Source organism: Hylaeus anthracinus, unplaced genomic scaffold (assembly GCF_026225885.1).
Source record: "Hylaeus anthracinus isolate JK02 unplaced genomic scaffold, UHH_iyHylAnth1.0_haploid 0, whole genome shotgun sequence".
In the NCBI taxonomy this organism is placed as follows: Eukaryota; Metazoa; Arthropoda; class Insecta; order Hymenoptera; family Colletidae; genus Hylaeus; species Hylaeus anthracinus.
In genome coordinates this window covers 23,354,431-23,380,087 of record NW_026533254.1, presented here as the reverse complement: position 1 = coordinate 23,380,087, position 25,657 = coordinate 23,354,431, and the positions used below count along the sequence as shown (strand labels likewise).

The 25,657-nt window shown below is 42.0% G+C and overlaps 1 protein-coding gene across 5 annotated transcripts in view; it reads left to right on the top strand.

The window, feature by feature from the left end:
• LOC128889921 (IQ motif and SEC7 domain-containing protein 2) overlaps positions 1-25,657 on the top strand; it is an 89,475-nt gene that overhangs the window by 9,536 nt on the left and 54,282 nt on the right. Inside the window, exons 1-2 of one of the 5 annotated variants that reach the window (XM_054148082.1) lie at positions 7,595-8,064; positions 21,451-21,538. The exons of 3 other annotated variants lie outside the window; for them this stretch is intronic. The gene's annotated coding sequence lies outside the window, so the exon portion shown is untranslated. Of the gene's footprint in view, positions 1-7,594; positions 8,065-21,450; positions 21,539-25,657 lie in introns of those variants that run through there. One more of the 5 variants, XM_054148073.1, reaches the window with a different exon arrangement.

Here is a 25,657-nt window from a genome sequence, read left to right as displayed (position 1 = left end):
ATTTGTCTCTGCGAAATGGCCGCTCAGTAACTGCTGGTTCGCACGGTCGACAACTTACACGCATCTAACAGATGTGTTCTTGTTCGTTTCGCTCCTTGGGACACCCGACAAACTTCGATTCTATAAACACCATTCACGCTTTGGAACCACTCGTGCAATTATACGCGACGTATACGCTCGACCATGTGGATCTTAATTTTACAGAATTTATTACCAGCTACTTTGTATAGTAGGCGCAGTATATTATTTCTGTGACTTTATATTCAATAATTAACTTCCCGATTTATAGGGAAGTTATTGTATTTGCCACTAAAATGAAAAATCGATTTTTTAGCAGATCTCCATGTTTCAACCTCACATTTGTGGGCCGATTTTGCTCATACTCGGAGAAAATGTTTGTCGGCCAAAAAGAAATTATTTTAGCTTTTATTTTAAATAAAGATTCTAGGAAACATCGACTTCCAGCATTTAACGCGAAAACGGTTTGTTTTATTCTGATTGTACGCGAACGTGGTTATTCAGCGCGTTCTTGTGCAATTTAAAATGTCTCCACGTCAGGAACGAATACAAAGGGAATTAATATGGAAATTAATGTTCTCGACCGTGTGTTCCCCTTTTTATTTTATTTTTCTCCTGTTTGATACTCCGCGGGGGAAAGACACTAGTGGGAATAACCATGGACTCACGCGAGGACTACGGAAAATGAAAAAATTACGAATAGAGGGCAACGCTTACGCGAAAGAGCGAAAACGGAAGAGGCGAGCGACGGGCACGCTACGCTTTAAAAATCCAAAGTTCCCTTTGCAACGGTCCACGGGGAAATGAACTATTTTTATCCCGGTTCGGAATACGAGAATCCGCGCGCGTCGTTGCTCGAGGAAAGAAAATAAAAGAGGGCACGCGTAGCGCTTCGAACGGTCCGCTGTGCAACAAAAATTAACCTCCGACGTCGTTTCTAATTAACCCCGAGACGCTTCGGCGGCTCTAACGCGTCTCAAAGACGTCCACCTCGTTCCCGACGCGATGAAAGAAACTGTTGCGGCCATTGTCCGCGTCTCGCTTGTTTCGCGGATTTTTGTAAGATGAAAATCGCCTCGAACACTTTCCATTAAAAATGTATCTTCCTGAAATAACATATCTCATGTTTTTTTCTTTTCAGATGAGTTATCTCTTGCCTCGATAACCCCCGCATTTTTTCAGTTAAGAATTGGGATATTTTCCAATAGAAGATTTATTTGCGTGTATCCTTTGTAAATAACGTATTCCATCCTTTTTTCTTTAGAACGATTAATCTTTTCCTTAAATAACGACCGTCATTTTCACCTAATTTTTTCACCCAAAAATTGGTCCATTTTCCAATAGAAAATTAGTTTGCTTGTATCCTTTTTAATGAATCTTTTCCTTAAATAACCCCCACTGTTCGAACTAATCGCAATGACGAGTGGCGTTCGGTGGCTCAAGTATAAACAGTGGGGGAAGTAACGAGTGGATCGATGACTAACCTCGAGAGTCGAAAACGTTAGCGGGAAAGCAGACCAGAGTATAAACGTACAACCATTCAACGGAATCGTAAAAAGCAAGTGGACCACTGGATGAGAGGACGTCGTGAAACGGAAACCAAAACAAAGCTCGACGCTCTCGAAGCCGAGCAGCGGAGGGTACATCTAAAATTAAGCCTCTTCGATAACCGGAGCGCTTTCCACTCGTTGTAACCGGTACTTTACTCGAATATTTTATTCTCACAAGATTACTCGTAAACGGGGTTCTTAGGCGAGCCAGAACCGTGGCGCTGCCCCTCAGTTCCGGTCCCTTCGTTATTACACTCGCTGTATAAATCGCGGTAGCATTAAAGACCGCGAGAATTATACGCTTGGCAACAAACGAAATCTGTTTCTCCGCGGTTAATAGGAAATACGACTTTAATTGGTCTATTTATAGATCTGTAAAATGAAGTTTTATCGTCAAGCGACGTATACTGCTGGGTACCGAGTTCTTTCACTCGAAAAAAGTTGATATTTTCAGTCGTTGATATTTTATCTTTAAACGAGATATATTGCACTGTTATTAAATTCTTTTATTTCAGACGTAGATAGTGGCGAGAATAAGTCAGTTTTCCTGTTCCAGGTGTTGATATTTTATTTTTAAGAGAGGTATAAAGGTGTCCCAGAATTAGTGTAACAAAGGGGCGTAGCTGAGACGATTCTGAACGGAAAGTTCCTTTGCACAAATGTAGGATGAGGCTTCGTTTTTGAATTATTAACGAAAAACCAGCGACTAATCACAGCGCGCTCAACCGCGAGAGGCTGGCCCGATGGCTGGCTCGAGCGCTGTGATTGGTCGGTGGTTTTCCTTTAATAATTCAAAAACGAAGCCTAATCCTACATTTGTGCAAAGGAACTTTCCGTTCAAAATCGTCTCAGCTACCCCCCAGCCCCCCACCCCCCACCCCCCATTATGGAAGAAAATTCCTTAACCCGTTCTTACACTAATTCTGGGACACCCTGTATTTCACTGTAATTAAATTGCTTCACTCCATTCGGAGAAACTGGAGGAAATAATTTGGTTTTCCTACTCCTTAATATTTTATCTTTAAGCGAGGTATACAGCAACGATACCACTTCTTTCGGTCTAAATATAAACAGCGACGGGAATAATTTAGTTGTCCCTAATCCCGTTGCTGATATTTTACTTTTAAGCGTGGTATTACTTTAGCTTAATCGAACTTTTTCCCCGGGCCGTGGAGCGTCGGGCGAGATTACTCGTAAGCGGGGGCGGATCTGTTCGAGGGGCGAGTCGTGAGACGTGGCGCGAGGCGTCAGTTCCGGCGAGCAATCTCCTCGCGGCCGTGCAATCTGATTATTCCCGGTGCGGATTATCCGGTTTCAGGATTACTTGCTCACCGTCGTCGGAGGGTGCTAGAAAAAGCGGCGGTGGCCGCGGTAGAGTGCACTCGTGGTTGAAGCGCTCGTTAATGCTGCAGTTTACCTGCGCGCACCGGTGCACTCGCGAGTGCGCGCGCGGGCGCGTCACTTCCTGCATCTGTCATCGTTTAAATGAAAAGCGTAATGACGGTTCCCGATACCTGCTAGCGTTATCGCTCTGGATTATTCTCGTCGGGATTACCGCTTTGTTGGTCAATGGACCAAGGGGGAGGGGTAAAGGGTGGATGGAGGTGGGCGGGGGGCGACGCTCGAGGGTCTTTTCAGTTGCAACGCGTCCTTTGAGGCGGGAGTTTGCGAACTGTTTTCACTCCAACGGCTTTGTTTCGTTGGAAGCGACTCGTTAATTCTTCACGCACCTGGGTGGCGATTTGAATCCTGTTTGCGTTGAGGATGTTCAGTTACGGTGGTAATTCGAGTCGGAGATCTTGATGATATCAACCGGGGGATTTATTTGTATTTAATTGTTACCAATTGTTCGTATTGGATGTAATCGTTGGCACCGATGTTGTTGGTTTTTTTGTAGTTCCGTCTTCTGATGATACCCAAACGAGTCTTAATGATATCCACAAGGGATATTTATTCATATTTAGTAATTAATAATATTAGACGAAAGGATCCTTCATCCAGTTAGAATTCGTGATGTTTATAATGTCCCCAAAAATGTGTTTACCTCGAAGCAATTCGTGGAAGCTGCCTCTTCCAGTCGGAAGTGGCCTACTTGTACCGTTCTAAAGTTAGTCGAAAGATTAGACGGGCAAAAAAAGACCTAAGGGCCATGCCACTTAATTTTGATATCGACCCGAGTTTAATAGTAGTTGGCCTGACATCGCCCTAGGGAAGTAAGGTTCTGTTACTCAGGGCGATCTCAGGGTTTATCTAATTAATTCGAGTTTTAAAATATCGTCGTACAGTTTCACAATGCAGAGACCTCATGCAGAAAATGCAGCGAACAGAACTGTCGGCTATCATCCAAACAAACCAGAATCCCGGCTTAACAAAACCCCGGGAGTTGTTTCGTTCGACCATCAACTACGAGCGAATGGGAGCGAAAACAGTTCGATAACAAAGGAAAACGGTCGGGCGTTGTTCACCCGGCGACGACGTTTCGATAAACCAGAGAGAGAATTGCAAAAAAAGGTCGGCGACCTCGGCGATTCGCGTGTCTAAAGGCATTTAAGTGCTCGTGTAATTACGTGCGGCGACAGAAAGGGTAGTACTTCGTTTTTCTCACGACCTCTCCTCCTCCCCTGGACACGTCGCAACCCTGCGTGTGCAACTTTGAATTCGAAGGTGAACACGTCACGTTTTGACGGAAAACAAACCTCGGAAAATCACTCACAGATCGAGAGAAAATTAAAATGCGTTTCGTGTTATCTTAGCGAGAATGTTATAGATGGATTCGTTAGGTTCCCCTGAGAAAAATGAGTCCAAACACGACCACATTCGGATCACTTGAATTCCAAGTCATCGAGTCATTTCCAAAAATCATCAAAGTACGTATCGTTAAAAATGCTCCGAATGGGATCTTGTTTGGGCTCATTTTCTTCGCGAAAGTTTCAGCAATCCATTGATGATACCTTCGTTAAGATGCAATGACAAATATAAAGAGTTTAGATTTCGGTAGAAGGTGACGAAACTCTCCTCGAATTCCAAAGATACAGTAGCCCAACAGTCACGCTTCGCTAAGCTCCATCGTTAGAAACGCCGCTAAGGAAAGTGCAGCTCCATCCCAAGAGTATTTTCTTCGTTGAGACGCTTCTGTGCGGGCACCCAGTGCTCGAGATCGACGGATAAGGATCAACGCGGCCAATATCGTGCGCACGCACACATTCGAATCGGCACACGGTATACGGGAACAGCCGAACCCTTTCAGGTCGCGAGCCACTCGAACAAAAGGGTTAAAGCCGACGCGCACACGAGCCGCGCGTAAATATTTGCGCGATTGCTCTCACGGGAATTGCTCCCAGGGAATACGAATTCGCGAATACACGGCGATTATCTCGAACGATCGCTTCCCGCTAGTGTTTTCAACGCTGGGACGCCGTATTAGCGCCAATCGTGGCGCACCGCACTACTTTGAGTGCTTTTTTTATATTATATATATATTCTTGTATTTTGCAGTTTCTTGCACATTCAAAATCTAAATAGGAACTTATTTTATCCTGTAAATATATGGAAAATATATATATTCTATTATATATTTTATACATTTGCAGAATAAATTAAGTTTAGATTCAATTTTTATAGAAACTTTTGCAAGAATTTTATTTCGCATAAAGATCTGCGATCTACTCATACCACGATCCCCAACAAAGCCAACAACGAACCTTAAAATTCTTGAGAACCCAGCCCCAGAGTATTCAGAGTCTAAATCACATCATCCCACCGTGCGACACCCACATCCAAGTCACCCAGACCATCCAATCCGTCAGGAGACAATCAATCCTAGACTCGTTGAAATCTCATATGCCATTCTCGTTTCGTTCTCTGGAATCCCGCGTCGCACGGATCTACAAAGGCTCGTCTCCGCGTTGAATTACAACGGGAGCCGGCACACCGGTACAAGACGCGCCTCCGACATCGACATTCCCCCCGGGAGCGCGCTGGTTTCGCGCTACGGAGCTCGATGGACCCCGGAACAAAAGGAAAAGAGCCAGTCGCGAGACATCCGAGGCGATGCGTGGACACCGAGAGAGGACGGGGAAAGGGGAGAAATTCGAGGGGGAGCACGGATACGCGGTGGGGCGAGGCTAGGTTAGGTTAGGTTAGATTCCCACAGCGTGAAACGTTCCAAGTCGCAATAGCTGCTGCCGATGATTTTTCGACGCCAGTTTTCAAGGCTTCCTCGATGGATGCATTTGGTAGATACAACAGTTGTACAACTGTTGGGCGATTGTCTTGAAAAATTTCGAGGCTTCTTCATTGAGGAGAGATTGTAAAATCTAAAAAAGAGGATCTATGAATGAATTCGATTCTCTTGGATTCTCTGCTTTGTCTCCGATAAATGCACCCTGTCGCATGGTTTAAATTTTCTCGGGAGCTAGCGAGAGACTATTGGAGCCTAGTGTACTATTAGTATAGTTCTGGCTGAATTTTGAAATGCCGCGTTTATTCTATCAACACTCTGATCTTCAATGGTCCAGGATTGTCGTCCCTATAGTAGGATACTGGACACTTCAAACTTTAATGGATATGGACTGTTCTGTCCACTCAATGCAGGGTGAAGTCCTGCCATACATCAGCGTTAGGAACAGCAGACGATGGCTCGCACATGTAACAGACTCCGCGACCCCTAAATAGCCAGCAATATGCTGTCGTCCTGCCAAGTGCATCGATTACTCTCATAGTTTCTGGCAGCCTAAACTAGCAGTAGTTACGAGACCTTCCAGCACGAAGTCTCAGAGATAGAGGTAGAAAAGTTTCACCTTCTTTTACGAAGACACCCAGTGTGTTAATAGCATGGACAGTTCCATCCCCTTCGAAGTAGATTATTAGTTCCACCATTCGTCGATCTCAGGCAGACGATGGCTCGATAATATCGCATTCCTCGATACTAGGTACACCAAATATTAAGCGATATCGACGTGGCCACTTAATCGATTACTCGCATAGTTTCCAGACGCTCTAAGCTGGCAATAGCTACTGGACTATTTAGTGTGAAGTCTTGATCAAAGCTTTGAAGTCGTAACCATCCATCTCTCCCAGGAATGGGGAAGAGATCTCCTCCATATCGCAATCCCCAACGCTCAATTCCCCGAGTAGCCTAGCAGCTATCAAACTGTTTGGAGAATTTGCAGTCTCCTCCATGCGAAGCACACAAGTTTCTTATATAGACAGTAGACTACTGGTACATATTATATGGTGGTCATCGGGTGTAGAATAAAGATACGTCTTTAGTTTAAAAAACTAAACATAAGACAGCTCGTCGCTGCAAGATATATATATAGGTAGTGAACCACTCAATTTAAAATCTTGGTATTGTAATATCCTGAAATCCTATAGTATTATCAGCATCAGAAGAACCCACAATGAGCTTCCCATCCATCATACACCCACTTCAAAGCCACATCTCTCACTTCAAATTTTCAGAACCACTAACAATAACCTATTACCATCCACAAGAGTCAATAATTAAAAATCTTAATGCAGTGTTCTGAAATCCCATTGCCTATACGTCTCAGAAGAACCTAGAATGAACGTTCCGGCGAATTTAAAGCCACAGCCCTCACCTGAAACATTCAGAACCACTAACCCCCGTCAATAGGCTATCGACGACCCACGTTCATCGTCCACAATATCATCCCCATCGTTGGAAAGTATCGAGGCACCCGCCATTCATCAATCTCGGTAGCTGGCGCCAGAACAAAGGGAAAAGAGCCAGGCCCGCGAGACATTGGATGCGTGGACGCCATGGACGGAAAGGGGAGCAATTCGCGGGGGACAAAGGGACGTCGCGACGGCGCAGGCTCGGGGTATGGGCGTCGCGACGCTTCTCCTCGTCCCCTTTACGCCGGCTGCGGCCAGTGCCGCTCTAACGATTCACGGTTGTCGTGCTTTTCGTCATTCACGCGCTCTCCCGTCGCTGTAACCGACGTCGATCTTTATCCCTCTTTCTTCAACGTGGCACATCGCGTCTTTGTCCGGCTCCTGCGCTCGCGTCTCGACGCGCCAGGATTATGAGGCGCACCTGTGCGCACACCTGCACAGCCTCTCGCTCGCGCGCGGACACGCACGTGCAGCTAGGCGTAGGCGTGAGCACACACGCGTAGGGGGTTGGCAGCCCCTTTCCCCTCTTCCGCCACCTCTGGAGAAGTCATCGCATACGTACGCATCCGTGGAACTGTGTCGAAACGCTTTTGTGTTCCGCGCCGTGTGCAAACGAGCGGTGCTGACATGACACCGCCCTGACAGGGAAGATACGAAGAGCCTACGCTTCGCGTGCTGTCGCCCGGAGGAATTTCTGGGACGCCCCGCGAAGGTCACCGGATCGTGACGGATGGCAGACGCCTTCGCAGCATCTCTGTTGACGTTCACGCTTCTGGCTGAGCTGGGACGTCGATACACGCGGGTAGCCTTTCCGTCGTTGCCGCTCTGCGATTAGGATTGTGGATAGGGAGATGGGGTAAGAGTCCTGGACGAAGGGCTGACGGTTGCGTGTACGTCAGAGGGTGTATCTGGAGCCCCAGGGATGCGGCATGAGCGTGGGTCGAGGTTATTGGTTGACTCTATGTTGTTCGTGGCAGTCTTGAGTATCTTCGGTGTTGCTTTTCTATGTGTTGACTGTATCTTTGATGCTGGCTGGTTAGGATTCTGCAAGGATTCCAGGTACATTGTGTGACGATTCTGTTGTAGATGGTCGTGCATTTATGGTAAATGAATATATGAAGAAATCTATAAGAACGTACACATGTTGCTTTTCTATGTGTTGACTGTATCTTTGATGCTGGCTGGTTAGAATTCTGCAAGGATTCTAGGTATATTGTGTGACGATTCTATTGTAGATGGTCGTGCATTTATGGTAAATGAATATATGAGGAAATCTATAAGAACGTACACATGTTGCTTCTGTATGTGTTTGTATCTGCTTGCTTGGAACGGCATCCTATGAAGATTTATGGTACCTAGATTGCCTACATCCCTTCTAGACATATCAAGTGGCTGCTAGTTATGCTCCGAGTGTACCCAAAAAGTGAATCCAAACCAAAATATAATTGCACACTCCGATGTACCGCTACAAACCGTAACCAATACTGAGCCAACCTAGCAATTTTAATTTGGACGCACTATGACATTATATATACATAATAGGACACCCTATACGGCAACTCGCCAAGGTGCTTATTTCGAGACAATACTCTATACAGTAAAGACTGGATAAATGCAAGAAAATCGGGACCTAAGCATTGCATTTATCCAGTCAACGTATCTATTCTGTGTTTGCATTTGGTTCGTATCAATCGGTTAGGATCATGTTACACTGCTCGCTCGCCGAGCGTAAAGAGGGAAGCCCCTCAGTGGTGGGGATAGTCATCCTGCATTTATCCAGTCAATCCTGTCTTGCACTTATCCAGTCTGTACCGTATACTGTAATCCTGCTGCAAACCGTAGAAATTGGCGCGCATCGTACAAAAACCTTATATTATATTTCGCGTCTGATGCCGTTGGAAGGTTGAATGTCCGCATTGTTACGAAAACAAAAGAAGGGAAAAATTCGCAGCCTGTTGAATCCACGTCGAGATGGGATCGGGGAAATGAAATTTCGTTCCCTCTCGCTCGAAACGACGGATCTCCTGATCCCCTGATCCCCAGATCGTGCGCGTTAGCCGGTATCTGGCACGGCATCGAACACGCGCGTCAAACAGCGACCAGCCGCAGAAACTGGTTTATTCGCGTGATTACACGAGCTGCCATTTAATCTCGCGTGGGTCGCGGTTACGCTAGGTAAAAGGATCGTTCGCGATTGCAACGCGCGGCCAGTTGTACTTGGAAAGAACGCGTTTGCCGAACTAATAACGCCGGTTGCCGTTTGAAAATTTAATGACGCTCGCCCGGGGTTTTCGTATTTGGCCCGCTCGGCCGGTGTTTGAGTTCCCCGGTGCCACTTCACGGGCGTCTGGTAGGTTGGTTTCGGTCGTTTTAAAGAGGGCGCAGTGTGTAATATGTGGATAACAATGTTTGACACATTGGTCGGAACGACTGCCGCTCAGAAATGGTCTAACACAGCGTAATACGGCATAATACAGCATAATACAGTATAATACAGGGCAATGGATCTTAAGGTACCCTTCTGTACCCTCAGGGACTGTAGCTATGTTTGATTGTAGCTACAGTACGGGCTTAGCGATCCCGAGGTACCCGAGCTATTGGGGAGGGAAGAGGAGGGTGCAGTGGGGCCCAAACAGACATGTAAGAAATAATGTAAAGCATTGTGAATGGCAGAAAGATCGATACGGAAGAAAAAACATAATTATGTGCAAGACATAAGACAGATTATATTCCTCTATAAAATAAAGAAACAAACAATTTCAAAGGTGAGGCAATAGTTAAAATTAATCTGGATAGAATACATAATGATTGTAGTAGATTGCCTGGCGGCCATATTGTTTTTGAGCCAAGATGACACGCGATGGAGAAAAGAACATGGAGGCAATGTTTGGAAATATAGGTTAGGTTTAGGTGTAACTCCAAAGTCACGTGGGGTTATAAAGTGGCAATGGGTAGCCATTTTTTTCGATCTCTTTGAAGATATTAGGTTGTCCCAAAAGTTTCTTTCGCTTTATTAATAAGTAATACATGCACAATATTTCATGTTTTACGTTACATTACTGAATTGTGCACGATTCATTTTGCTCCATTGCTGTTACAACATGAATATCTATGAAATTAGATTGTCTATTTATATAAACACGACCACATAAAATAATTGTGTGCAACTCGCGAAAGAAACTTTCGGCACAACCTGATACATACACATGTACTTTGCCGGTTTAGGTTATATTAATATGTATTTTTACGGCGTACAAGTAACCACTGAGATCGTGGATTTAATTTTGCGTACCGATTTATGGTAAACGAGGAAAATGAAAACGATCCTGTGTTCCCCGGATCGGAACCGATTCCCGAGTGTATCGATGCAAGATACTCGATCGTTCCGCTCGCCTAATGGTTTGCATACCAACCGCGAGGTCGCTCCACCTTTCACGTAACTGCGCTTTCCTCTGCAACCTATTCTGCAAATTGAACTCCTCGATTCAATCACGGTAAAAATAAAATGGAGTCAATCGAGTACACGCTATTTAATTATCGAGAAGCTTTTTAGAGAATGGTCGAGCGGAACACTTGGACGATTTAGCGAAATCGACGATAGTAGCCCCGAAGCAATTATATCGCTTCGATGAATACTCGAAATTGAATCGGTGCTAATTGCTCAGAGAATTAATGCGAAGCAGTATAACAAACATTTCTATTTCTGGATCAAATTGAGTGGACAATAACGAATAGCTTGCACGATCAATCGCATATTTAAGGGTGGAGACGCAGGACGCTGAAAGCGAGGCATTTATTTATAAAATTTTTAAAATAACGTTTCGAAGGGATCTTGTAGGGTCTTTTACTGGATGTTTGGCGATAATTAATCATTTTTTTCAATAGAAAATTGTACGTGTTCTTGTTTATTGTATAATTACATTGTCAAAAAATATCTCGTTTTCATGGAAGAGATATAACCTAAAAATTCGTAACGTTATATCATTACATTTATTAACGTTTCCACTTTGGCAGAATATTAAATTATTCTCAGTGTCGAAAACTTTCGTGACTGGCTGTACATATCGGACAATTACCGAGGTTCGCTACCTTATCAAAGGCTAATATTCGCACAGGCTTGTAATTAACAAATAAGTGACGCTCGTCGAAAGTGCGCTGACGTAAAGGACCGATCTGCGTCACAAAAGAACGTTCCTCGACTCTCCTATTATACGTGTTCCATCGCTCAAAAGCATTTGTATCGTTTCGACCTCATTGCAAATCCGCGCCCGCGCGCACGATAATACGCGTGTGCTCTATTTGGCCTTGCTTTCACGAGTCGTATGGAAATTTTATTTCCTTTTCTCCGGCTTCGAATCGTAACTATTTCCACCCGATGATATATAGAAGTATTTCTCAATAAGTTAATCGTCCCCAATCAGGAGAATCTTGATGCAATTAATTGTTGTTGACATCGTGAGAGACGAATTAGTTTAATAAAATAAAAATTCAAGTTAGTACTTATGTAAGTACATCGGTACATACACAGAAATTTCAAAAACTACTTAACCGATTGATACCAAATTTTAGCAGTAGGTTCCTTGCTCTCTCTGGACTAACATAGGCTATGTTATTTTTATGAAAAATGATATTAAATCCGCGTAAAAATACGTAACAATATTGTCAGCGCTGAGCGCTCTGAGCGTATACCCGCTAACTATCGCTCTCAACCGCTAGGTGGCTGTGCGTTTGTGCGTAACTCAAAACAGAACTCGCAAAGTTTGCACGATATATACGAGTTCGTTTAGTCCGGTGAATCGTTTGAAAAAAAAAAACAACAAAAAATGTTGTATACTCGAATGAGTATTTATAGGTCTGTAACGACATATCAGGTGTTAAAGAAAACAAGTCTGGATAGGGTTCGTGAATTTCGATCGCGTTGTAAAAGTAATACTAACGCAAATGTTAGATTATAAAATTCCTAATTGTGTAAGGAGAATATTGTAGCTCCGTAAGTATTTTTATTGGTATATCTGGCTCTGTAAGTGTTATTTGTCCTCAACCAGAAGTTACTTGGTTAAGTAGTCGCAATTTCGACGCGTGAACGAAGCCAGTGTAAATTGGACCGCGCCTGTTTATTATTCGCAGAAAAAGCATCGACAATGGCCAATCGATAGCCGTGTCTGCACAGAGACAGGATGCAGGAAATGATGTCGACGACGAATGGAGAAAAGGATATCGAATAGACGAAGCCAGATATTTTGAAGAAATATACACGGTGTCCCGTTCGCGATGAATCCATTTTAATATTTATATTAAATGGAAGAAAATTTGGAAGTCGGATGATCGTTTTTGATTTCCGATTAACTGTTCGGTCGTAGTGGAACTCCCAGCGAGTGCTGGCGCGGGAATAACGGGAAAAACATAGTTGGCTCTTTTTACGAGAGAGTCTGAGCGTCATACCACACGCGTGCTTAGACACACGCGTGAGACTCGTGGCTTCGGAATGACCGAACAAGGAGTCTTCACGTGGGCTGAGCATCACCCACTGACGCTCGTTCGAGAGCGTCGACTTCTTCTTTCTACCTCGATCAAAACAACCTCTCTAAGCCATTTCTCATTCGTTAACCTCGTCTGCTCGATCCTCTTTGTTAAGAATCATTAAGCTGCGAATGTTTACGCATTCATGACAAATGGAACACAGGGAGAAATGTCCGGAAATGTGCATAAATGCTTAAATATACAAAATATCAAGAATAATAAATATGTCATAGTGTTTAGAAGATGAAACAGATTTTCGGTTAGGTTCCTATTCTTTTTCTATGAAAATATGGATTATGGTCTGTCTCAGGGTTAGGTCTGGAATACACCCTGTATCTAGAATCCCAGGGTTCGGGGAATATGGCACGAGGCAGTGATTAATCGAGAAATTTTAAATAGTCGAATTCGCTGTTTGGTATCTTTTATTTTTACTCGAAGATACGGTTGTAGCTCGATAGTTTGGCGACACCCTGTAGAGACCGGATGAAAGAGCGATCCATTCGTCGGATGGCGGTCAGTATATGCAAAACGCGCGATTAGTCGTTGAATTATTTCTCGACCTTGGAGATGAATTCCTTTTTAACGAGGGGTGCATGCTCCGCGTAACCTGAAATCACACGTGCGAGTACTATCGATTGCGAGGAACGGAGGGGCCCTCGGAGCGGGGCTGACAATAGTCAGCCCTCGTCGACCCTCTTCCGTCTATAACTCGCTGCGCGAAGAGCTACGGAAATATCAGGGGCTTCGCGCACACGAAAATAGTACGCGGGAAAGCATGCTGGATTTCCGTGGCTGCGGATCCCTGAACCTGCCGCGAGAACTTGGCACACGCTGGATCCTCTATGACAGAAATTGATGATCCGACTCTCACTCGCCACAGAGTAACTATGCAAACATTCGGAGAGAGTTAGGGAGAGGGGAGTTAGCTTCGTAGGTGGTGGAGACGGGAGTGACTACTCGAAGGACTTTTCTTCGAGACGATTTGAAGGGAGAGGAGGATACATTTAATTAATATTTTCATCCTGGGGCCAGACATTCAGATTAGATTAGTAGATTAAGAATAGTATTAATATTAGGCCAGGGAGATAAAGATTATTGCAACTCGAAGGACAAGACCAGGGAGAACTTGACAGACAACAATTTTGGACATCTAACGATAGCAATGATGGAAACCTAGAAGATAGATTGTAGGAACCTGAGGAACAATACTTGTGACAACCCGAGGGACAGTTGAAGCAGATATACAAATAGAAAGAGAAATTTCCATCTTCATCCTGGGTCCAGAACTTCGTAGATTGAGAATAGTATTAATATTAGGCCAGGAAGATAAAGATTGTTGCAACTCGAAGGACACTTGACGACAGAAATGATGAAAACTTAGAAAACAGATTGTAGGAACCTGAGGAACAATACTTGTGACAATCCGAGGGACAGTTCAAACAGATATATAAACAGAAAGAGAAATTTCCATCTTCATCCTGGGTCCAGAACTTCGTAGATTGAGAATAGTATTAATATTAGGCCAGGAAGATAAAGATTATTGCAACTCGAAGGACAAGACCAGTGACAACTGGACATACAAAGATGTTGGACACCTGACGACAATGATGAAAACCTAGAAAATAGATTGAACCCGATGAACAATACTTGCGACAACTTGGATTTGTGACAATTAAGTAGCCATGATTCGTCGAAACTGTAGAGCCTGAGTCGAACGAGGTACCTGAGATTTCACGAGGCTGCATCATTGATAAAAGAACGTCGTTGGCGTGTCACAGTGAACCACAGCGAAGTGTTAGGAACGGGTCGACGACAAACGTCTCGGTGGACGTCGAGTGAAACTTGAAACTGTGCCAATCCTCGAAACCGAGTTCCGTCGCTGCATAATAAAACAATTGGATCTCGTGGAAAAGGGCCAATGTCAATACCTTGGGATCGAGCGCGTGTCCACTTGTTTTGCGAGCCTTACGTTGGTAAAATACATTCGCGAAATAACCTGATCCGCTCAAGGATCACTGAAAATAAACGATGGACGAAAGTACCGTATTACGGTAATTAACACGTTCACTGTCAGACTGATACTCTTGAAAATTTCTTCGGCGATTTAATTTTGTTTACAGACTTTTGGAAACTGCGCAATGAAACAGTTATTTTGGTATTTAGTTTTAGTCCATGTATGGGTGACGTGGCGATCAACGTGTTAAATGGCGAACAATGTATATATTTATAGCTAGACTGCGGATTTTTAGGTGTTTATAGGAAATTTGCACACCATAATGCAATAATACATGAACCGTTGAATGTTGTATTTAAAAGTTTTTCGATATTTCTTACGGTTTCAGAGATATTAACAAAAATATAAAGGTTGATTTCAAAGGAAATGTACCTGTTCAAACCAGAGTTGTAAATAATCGAACATATAAGGCATACACTTAATTTCCACACCTAACGATATAAAGAGTTAGAAAATTCAATATTAAAGCAGGTGGTCGTTTCGAGGCCAACAAAAGAATTTATTATGAAAATTATCATTTGATAACGTGTTCTCGGTGCTATTTGAACTGTCGAAGATAAACGTAACCGAACGATAAAAGCTTGCCCGCCGTAATAAGAAAAAAGAAATGTCAAGTTCTTAAATCTCTTAATTACACGAACAAAGAATCGAATCGGAACGAATTTTCCACCGTCGAATCGTTTCTTTTCAACCGAGAATTGGGAACGTGATTCGTTCAGTGGAGGTGCATTTACAATGGAGGTGAATTTCGAGGAACGCGGTACTGTTTCGTTATCGAGGCGTCAAGCACGTGGAAAAGTTCCAGGAATGGCGCTATTGATTTTCGGCTGCTCCTTTTTCGACCCCATCCGTCTGCGACTCTGTCCCCTCGAATCATTCGCCGTTACTTCCTTTGCACCCTCCGCGGTACGTGCATTTTATACACTGCCATGTGTTATTCCGTCACGTTTGGCAAATGGCAGCGAACTAAGTGGCTTGGAAACAGCAGCGCCTTTAATTGCTCCTTGGTGTCTGCGCGAAGCTGCCAGATCGCTTTGTCCAAGCTTATAAACAATTACGAGCTCCGACTTCGTTTCCAATAGTTCTGTAGTTCCTGGTTAATGAAACTAATAGTTTTATTGGATAATCTTTTAAACAATTAATTAGGTAAAGTCTAAAATCTGTCTCAGAACTCTTTTGGTTTTTTACGCACACTTAACGTTGTTTAACAAATTATCCATCAGTTCTAATCGATTATTAAGTTTAATTCATCAGGAACCATAGTTATTTATGAGCTTCCACAAAGTGGCCTGCCAATTACACACAGACAGACTTGGAATTATTCTTAAACAAATAAAACGTAAAGTATAAATCGTTTTTAGGATTGATTTTTAAGCAATACTTCTTCCTTGTTTCCCATGGCTGAAGCAGATTGCCACGATTCGATTGCGTAGTTTACGGACACCCTGTAGAGCTCAGTCGGTCGTTTTTCGAATAAATATTCATTGATAACGCACGCGCGCGCATACGTAAAAGATACCGTCAATATTTACATGTTCGGAACAGCAACCGAACGAAGAATAAAATTTCAGCCTCGTATAGTTCAATCCAAACGAAAATAAAATTTAGTTAACGAGTAAATGTCGGTTCCAAGAAAAATACGTTACAGCGCTATAGCATTTTCTTAAACAAAAATATTTTTTGATTCCCTAAAAGATTATACATTAGGCGTGGAAATTAATTCTTCCATATTCAATTATTTAAAACTCTAGTTCAAACGGACGTAAGTTCCAACTTTCTAAATCTTCAAAGTCTCAACTTGATGGACATGACGTGCGCCGTAATGTTTTGCTTATCATTTAACAATCATTATAACTGTTTGCTATACTTGTAATCTGTTAGAAGATAAATAATAAGGAAAATTTCATGGTTGCTAAATTTCCATCAGGTTGAGACTTAGGTTACCAGGTCGAGGACTTGGAATGTTGGTACTTTAAAATAAATAACGATTCAATGTAAAATCACAGAATTCATTTATAAGAAAGAAAGTAAGAAGTGCTAAGAAATTTCGTGCGCACTGTGTACATGGACGGGGTTCATGGGAAACAAATCGACAGACGGAGGAACACCATGGTGGTATATTGATCGACGAAGGCTTTATAACGCGCGTACACCCTCGCGTTCGTGGGGGTGCAACATATAATGTTCATGAAACAGTCACACAACGTGTTTCCCGTCAAACGCACAAAGTTATCTCGGCCATCGTGCGTACGCGCTGCCCGAGCGATTATTTATGTCAGTTACGGTTTATTTGCAACTTTTTTCGTGCCTGTGCTCAGTGGAAGTTTCTTTAACTCTCGAGCCGAGTTTGTTCTACCAAGTACGTAGCCTATTTATTCCATTTTTAAAAATATTATTAATTTTATCTCTTTTAAAATTTGAATAGAAAGTGATGGCGAACTTGAATTAATATAATATCGTTCACGCGAGAGAGGATTCTGGAAACGAGGCATTTTTCCAAGGAATTTTTGAACAATTTTATAAGTTATTTATAAGTTATTTGTCGATAACAAATAATATTATTCGATAGATAATTGTGCGTGAAAAGCCGTGTATCGCAAAGCTTTCAATTTTTGTATCGAACGAATGAAGAAATGATTCTCTTGTTTACTATACAGGATGTAATATGGATCTAAATATGGAGGTCCTTGAAAGGGGTGGTTCAGGGAGTGATTTGAAACAACTTTTTCCTTAGCGAAAATGTTGTCAGAGGCTTCGTTGAGGAGATATTAACAGAAAACCCCGACCAATCAGAGCACGAGTATGCCTGTGGAGCGCCTGCAGTGGCGTAGGCTACTCGTTCTTTGATTGGTCGGGGTTTTATGTTAATATCTCCTTAACGAAGCCTCGGACAACATTTTCGCCAAGGAAAAAGTTGTTTCAAATCACCCCCCAAACCATCCTTTTCAAGGACCTCCAACATTTTTGGGACACTTTGTATAATTACAATGTCGATGCACCTAAAATTTGATAAAAACAAATGAAATGAAATGAAACAATCTTCCTTGTACAAATAATGGCAAAATCGTTTTCCAAAACCACATTTTTTCTTTCAACTCCTATTACTTATTCAATTTCATACTTTTCTCTTTATATATGCATCGACAATATAATTATATAACAAACAAGACAATGTTTACGAACAGGCCTACATACATGCCTCTCCACGTACAATTTCCTATCGAGAAAAAGAAAAATATACATGTCGAATTGAGTAACCTGCTCCTTTTCGAAGTCGGTTAAAAATTAATTATTATCTCCAAATTTCCAATAACAGACACCTTGTAAGTTTTGTAAAGATCCGTTTAGTACATTATCTTTAAAAGATTCGTAAAAACGTGCTCACCTCTTAATATTTCATAACTCCAACGGGCCATTCTCAACGATAATAAATATTTGGTTTGCGTCTCTATCGAGAGAATGATGTATTGGGGGCGTAATAATCAGTTTCACATTTATCAGTGACGATACGAGGTATCGATTTATTCCCGATCACCGCGCGTCAGGGACAGAGCGCGGGACCGTGGGCGAATGAGTCTATATCGTTCCTGGAATTCGTAATCGGGGGCGTTTTAAAATGCAAATCCGCGATTTGGAAAGTTTCGTTCCGCCTGAAAGGTTCGTTTTCCTTCGAGTTTTCCTTGTCTCGGTCCTAAAAGCAAAATTCGATTCGAAATTGCGCCACAATTTCGTACCCCGTATTATTATACACTGATTTAGACAACAGGACGTCGATCGTTACAAATTAATATAATACAATATGATCGTTTAACTGGTTTTACGTTACGTAAAACGTGGATAACAGATATCTACGTAGCGTCGCTGTTCGGACAATGGATAATATTCTATTCTTTGATAATACGATAAAGCGTAAAGATAAGGATTGACGTAGCACCGAATCGATAAATGAAAATAATGAGTTGTCACCTAGGCTGCATTATCTGTCAGCGATAACGTATCTTTTTCCACGAATCTATTGTACTTCCTCGATCTCGGTTTAATTTCACATGGTTTGTTTACTTCCATTGTCTTGCTCGACATCTGCATGTATTCGGAATTGGCCCGATCACCGAACTTCAAAGCGGTGCCGCTGGTAACTTTTTCACTTTCAAACGGATTTAATTGGAACTTTTTTATTTCGTTTATTCGTTTCGCTTTAGCTAAACAATCACCCCCTCTCGTCGACACAATTCAATAAACAGTGTCAAGAATATTGTAACACCTTAAAATGGGTGATTCGTGAGGTGATTTGAAACAACTTTTTCCTTAGCGAAAATGTTGTCCGAGGCTTCGTTGAAGAGATATTAACGGAAAACACTGACCAATCAGCGCACGAGGTTGCCGGTGGAGCGGTCGCGGTGGGCGTGGCTACACGTTCATACGCTACCGCGGCCGCTCCAACGGTATACGCGCGCTCTTATTGGTCGGGGTTTTCCGTTAATATCTCCTCAACGAAGCCTCGGACAACATTTTCGCTAAGGAAAAAGTTGTTTCAAATCACCTCACGAACCACCTTTTTCAAGGTATTACAACATTTTTGGAACACCCTGTATAACAGTCGTAAGAATATTACTCCTGGATTTAGGCCTGCCTCGACTGCAAGTGCAAACATCTCGCTCGGAACTACGAATCATCCCACTAACTCCCCCTAGATCACAATCTCACACACTTCCATCGAAACTCTCGGAATCCATTATTAAATTCTCTCTGGACTCGTCGCGTGCATTCCCGTCGATCCAACGGATCTCTTTCCGTATTCCTCTTCTCGATCCTTCTAGATCCCCTCGTTCGTTCCAGATTTCGTCGAGCCTTCGTCAGACGAGGAACTGAACGATTTTCCCCGCGGCCGAGTTCCTCTGATCCCGAGAACAAGCGTATATCGTCGCGATAGAGCAGATAAGATAATGAAAACGTAGCATTTCTTTCTTTTTTCCCCTGTTGTGTGTGTGTCTGTTTTTTTTTCTTTTCCGAGAGAAGCAATTATCGGGGCGCACAGAATCGCGCTCGTCGCCGCGAGTCCACGTCCTCACGTCGCGCACAATGTGTTTCCAAATGAACGACGGATTTCCGTGTGTCGACCGCCTTTTCGCTATCGTGTGCTTCCTGGACGTGTTCCACCGGAAATGCAGCTACAGGTAAACGCCGCCGGTTACTTTCGTCACGTGATTGTTCCACAAACGCTATCTGCCTACTTCTCTCGGTAAACAACGAAAAATGTGACCTCCCCCGTCCTGAAAAATACGATACACGTGCAAAGTGTAATTTCATCGTTGCACGCGCGAATCGAGTACCCGAATTAACGTAGTTGTTCCGTGGAATTATTTCATGAAGAATTTTAAGAAAACTCCAATCGATTGCCGTTTGATTAAATATGAATCATACGAGCTTGTTTCGATTTAATTTGACCACCCTAGTTTTGTAAAGAACGATATTAAAATGTAATTCTGACACGGAGTATTGTGGGACAGATTTTCATGTGAATTATTCTAATTCGAATCAAAATGCGATATCTAGGAAGTTGCTGAAAATTGTATACGTTATAAAAACTATTATAAATCATTGAGAAAAAATAAGAATTAATCCGAAATTTCTGTACGTTCATTTGTGCAGTAAGACTTTCACGAATATTTCCAATTATATTTTTGAACGTGACTGTCTCGAAACAACTATCTTAAATGGAGAACTAGACAACTTAGATAATTTAATACACTATTTAAAAATTCTTATCTTTTTCATTTCGGACAACTCAGCTCCGAGGCGTTATAACTTCCTCGATTAAAAATACTTTTAATTACGAAAAATACTTCGCGTCGATTGGGAAACGTTTTCTCGAATACCTTAAAGCTTACTGCCAGAAAAATTTCCGTTGAAAGGTGCATAATGGGAGTAACGAATGTTGAACAGCATCGCGCGACTTTTTATCGTTGCCGAGCAAAACATCGTTAGTTTACGTTGAAAATAAGAGTAGATTAAAAATTGTTGTTTTACGATTGTTTGTGTTTGATTTAAAAAAAGCCGATTAACCCGTGGTGCACGGGATACGATCACGAGATAGTAGGAATCGAAATTCCCTGCGCTTTTCGCGCGATTAAGCGCGCTATCCGTCGGCGTATGTACGTCGACGCATAAATTATTAAACGATACCAGGCGGAAAAATAACGTTCCTAGCGATGATTCACTCGAGGTCGCCGGTTTTGCTGTCTGTGTTTTAAAACCTCCTTTTTTTTCTACATTTTTTTCTCTTTACTTGAATATTGTACGCGGAGCGTGCGATAAATCACGAGAATTTTGTTACGAAATTTTATTCTGTTTACGTATGGTTGCATATGTTTTATCATGTTTATCACTAAAAATTATATCGTATTTGTTGTACTATAGTGAATAATTTTTATAGTACAGCAATTTCGAAGATATAGAATTTTATATAAAGTCATTATTGTTATGTAATACTGTACAGTTGTTTTTTTTTTTTTAATGATCCTATTTATAGTGTAAGGAGTGTCAGTAGAGTGTCATAATATTCCGACACTGATTGCAAGTTCATCAAGTGACGATATTGCTAACCTCAAACTATCATGGCGACAGTGATTTGAATTTTTGTAAGATGAATGAGAAAGTCTCTGTTTTCCATCGCACCTGCTAATCGTGTACCGTCTCTTTTGGTTGCAGGTAAGCCTTCGACGAGTTTACACGAGAATAGGATCGTACGATGACACACACATGCACGGTGTGAACAACCACGAGACCAGCGTGTAAAGTGAGTAGTGGTCTCAGATGTACAATATTTCTTCAAACGTGAAACGAAACTCTGTCTAACCAGTTCCCAGTTTATCCCAAGCGGAGATCGGTCACTGAACGTGATGAATTCTTTACGTAAAAACCCTGCAATATACGAAATTCAAATTTGGATATATAAATTCGCAATTGTTCAATTTTGTAGGAAGTATGGTTGGAAGTGTGTATTAAGCGTAGAAGTTAATACTGTGCATCTGTTTGGATGAATTTATAACTCTGGTCTGATTGAATGTACATTTTGGTACATTCAAGTGCAAACCATGTTGTTATTTATCTACAATTGTTATAATTATCGAGTACACTTGTAGTCTGCTGGAAGCAGAATAATTTTATAAGTCAAATTTTATTGTTGCCAAAATTTGTGGGCATAAATAGATTGTAATTGTCAGGTTGAGACTTGGTTTATAGATTCATTATAGTGACCATCAGGTTGAGACTTAGATTATAAATTCATTGCAATGCCATCAGGTTGAGAACTTAGAAGGTTGATCATTTAATGTACAATAACAAAATGACAATTCATATTTCTACTTAATCTACAAATAATCTTAATCTACAATAAATGATCGAATGTAAAGGTACAGATTTAATTTATACACCTAATACGTTCGCATAATCAAATCAGAAGTTGCCCCGTTGCGTAATTCTGAAGTTAACAAATTTCCCGAAATTCCACTATTTTTAAAAATTTCATGAGAATTTTACGAGGAGGATGTATAACGTCCTCCTGAGAATAGCGCGGGAAGAAGGAAAGGGAAAATTACGATTTAACCAGACTCACGGCTGCGTTACGAATCAGCGGCGCACGTGAACGTAATACAATGAGCCGGTTCGCCGCGAAACAGCGTTACGTGTTATAATTTCGTGGGAAAGACGAAATTAGTTTAGGCGACGGTGCTTAATTACGCCGTAGCCGTCTGTTCAGCAGCTGATTTGCTTAGACTTGTGCGAAATTGTTTTTATTCGTCGCGCAATGGGAACAGTGCGTCGATTTTAATTGTTTGTTATTGTTTACCAGGAAGTTGACAGTACGTTGACTGCACCTCGTGCAAATGAAACGAACCTGTTCAGTTGATAATACCACGGTTTTATTAACCCAAGAAATAAAATTACAAAACCTTGTCAACTGGATGCGGGTTTAACCAAACACACAGATGAAGAAATATATTGTCTGGAAAGTCCATGCCGATTTTTAGTAGGCGGTACGGATCTGAATATATCGGAATGGTTGAAAGCAAATAACATGTGGACATTCCCTTAAAAGGTGGAAAAGTTGTGGAACGAAATGGTAATATTTAATTCAGAAAAGTTGTGGAACGAAATGGTAATATTTAATTCAGAAATATATATAAAAATTCAAACGATCTTTGAATGTTTCTTAAAAATTGCCACGAACTTTCTGGACAACCCAATATTTACTCAATAAAGTAAATTCATTTTCTTCTACGATCTTCCTCGCTTTTTTGGGGAAAATTCGTGATTCCGGCCAACCTGATACAATCAATTTGCTTGCCAGTCTTCAGTGGCGCCATCTACGAGCTCCGTGAAAATTGTATTTAACCCTCGTGATTTCCAGTCGAACATCGAAACGTTAAAATTTGAATCTAGAGTATTTTAGTATGGGGATTATGGGCAACCGCGATTAAAATTCTTTCCTAGAGTACTGCATCCGCCAGGATCCTCGCCTACGAGTAATCCGATCGGCGAATGGTCAGCTCGGACTAGGTCACTCCGTAGTCGTTGCACTATTACAGGCAAGGCCGTTTTCCCGCCTTTTTCTCCTTTGCATCCCTCCTCCTCGCTCTGTCTCCCTCTTTTCTCCGTTTCCATGTCTCCAGCAGCGCACGGTGCATCGTAATGCCAGCGGAGCCTTGTAAATACCAGCGACGTTACAATGCCATTGGCGGAGCGAGCAGGTCTCTTTGCGCTTTCGAAAATTGACGAGGCGTCGACGAGAGGCTGCGCCGATCGAGTCCGTCCTAGAAAGCGACGGATTCGCTGGAATTGCGGCGATACATTTTATTCGTGTCACAGCTCGCGATCGATCGAACGACGTAAGACGATTTTGTCGATGGAATCGAGAATTTCATTCTCGTTGAAGCCGCGAGAGGAAATCTTCCTCGAGACGGGTACTTTGGCGCCGTTTCGAGATATTTTCGAAGGTGGCTGTAGCTTACTCGTAGTCGTATTGTTTCTCCTCGGAGGACCAATACGTCTCGGGAGCAGCGAACCAAGACGACTGGGCGTTTTGCTCGATTTTCTCAAAAATTTCCCGCGCGTTTCTTGTATTCGCACGTAGTGAAATAATTTCGAAGGTCTCTAACGACGAGGTGGTAATTTATTCTCGGCGGAAAAAATAATGACACAATCGAGAACAAAGATCTTCGGATGGATAAATATAAAGGAGGGAGCGTCGGGAAATATAAAAGTTTCGTAACGAAGACAGAAGGCCAGCGATGCATTTATTCCCTCTGTACCAGAGTAATTATCAAAACTTTCGCGTGATGAATCAACTCGACTTTCGCGGAACAGATTAAGGTTAGAAATAGAGTACGAACCATCTATTATAAAATATCTAAAAGTTTCGCTTCGTATAGTCATTGGGAAGATTGATGGAAAAAAAAGTGTTCGTAAGAGTTGCATTCAGATTTCTTATCTTCTTATATGGAACACCGTTCCTCCTAATACCTGTATTTGTAATACTCGATTACCCTAATTGCACGATTACTACAACGCATAGAATTGTATTATTAAGCCATTCACTGCCAACTACGAAATATCTCGCAGTTTAAATTGATCGCAATTGGTCGTGGAATAAGTTTACAGCTGTTGGAGTCAGGATTTATTACACGGGATGAGCGAAAAATTTGTACATTGTTTTTTGAACATTTTTAAGAACATGTTTAATATCACTTTCTACTATCTAAACAGTGATTTATGTTATACATCTGTATTAGATCTTGGCGAATTTTCTGAAATAAAAATAGCTGGAGTTGAAAGAAAAAATGTGGTTTTGGCAAGTATAATTTTGTCATTACTTGAATCCTACTATCGAGTGTGAGCCACAGAAAATTTGAATCGAAGCCTTTTCACTCGAATCGTATGAATTCTTATTGAATCGTCATGAAGAAAGCAACCTTAGGAGAAACCGTAAAAGAGCAATCGATTCTGTCGACGAACGAGTCGTTTAGGGGAGTTTGCGAGTATCGGGTTGCTTTAAACGCAGTTACACGTTACTTTTTCTACGAGGGTCTCGAATTCAACGACGTGTAAACGCTGTGAGAATCGCTGTTCTCGCTTAGGATCAACGTTGCCCCGGTAGGAAGCGAATAATAGAGCAGAAAGCGAGACAGTTCGCTTCCTTAAACAACGACGCGCAACTCTAATCTTCGTGGAACGATCGCTTACTATGGCTAAAAGATCCTACGTCGCTTCGATTGTTACGCGTACATTTTTACCGTGTCGTAAGCTTGTTAGACGAGGTTGCACGCGGCCAGAAACATCACGAGGAAAGGACCCAGACGAGATTTTAATCAGATTTGCAATACTCGTGCTCGTAATTATTTTAGTACTTTACGAAGTTGCTAACCACTCTATGATAAAAGTTTGTCAACGTGAACACGTCCACATGTGCGTGATTGCGGAATTTTTATTTTAGAAGGGAGATCTTATTAATTTAAGCATTTACGCATTTCCGTGTAGACAGTATGTACATTAACGGTATTCAATATTGCAGCCTCACCAAAAATTATCCCAAACCTGCTCACACAGTATTTCCGTGTATGCACATTAACAGTGTTAAATATTGCCGCCTTCATCAAGAACTATCCCAAACCCACTCAGACAGTACGTACATTAATAGTATTTAATATTGCCGCCTCACCAAAAATTATACCAAACCTGCTCACACAGTATTTCCGTGTAGACAGTATGGACATTAACAGTGTTAAGTATTGCCGCCTTCACCAAGAACTATCCCAAACCCACTCAGACAGTATGTACATTAGTAGTATTTAATATTGCAGCCTCACAAAAAATTATACCAAACCTGCTCAGACAGTATTTCCGTGTAGACAGTATG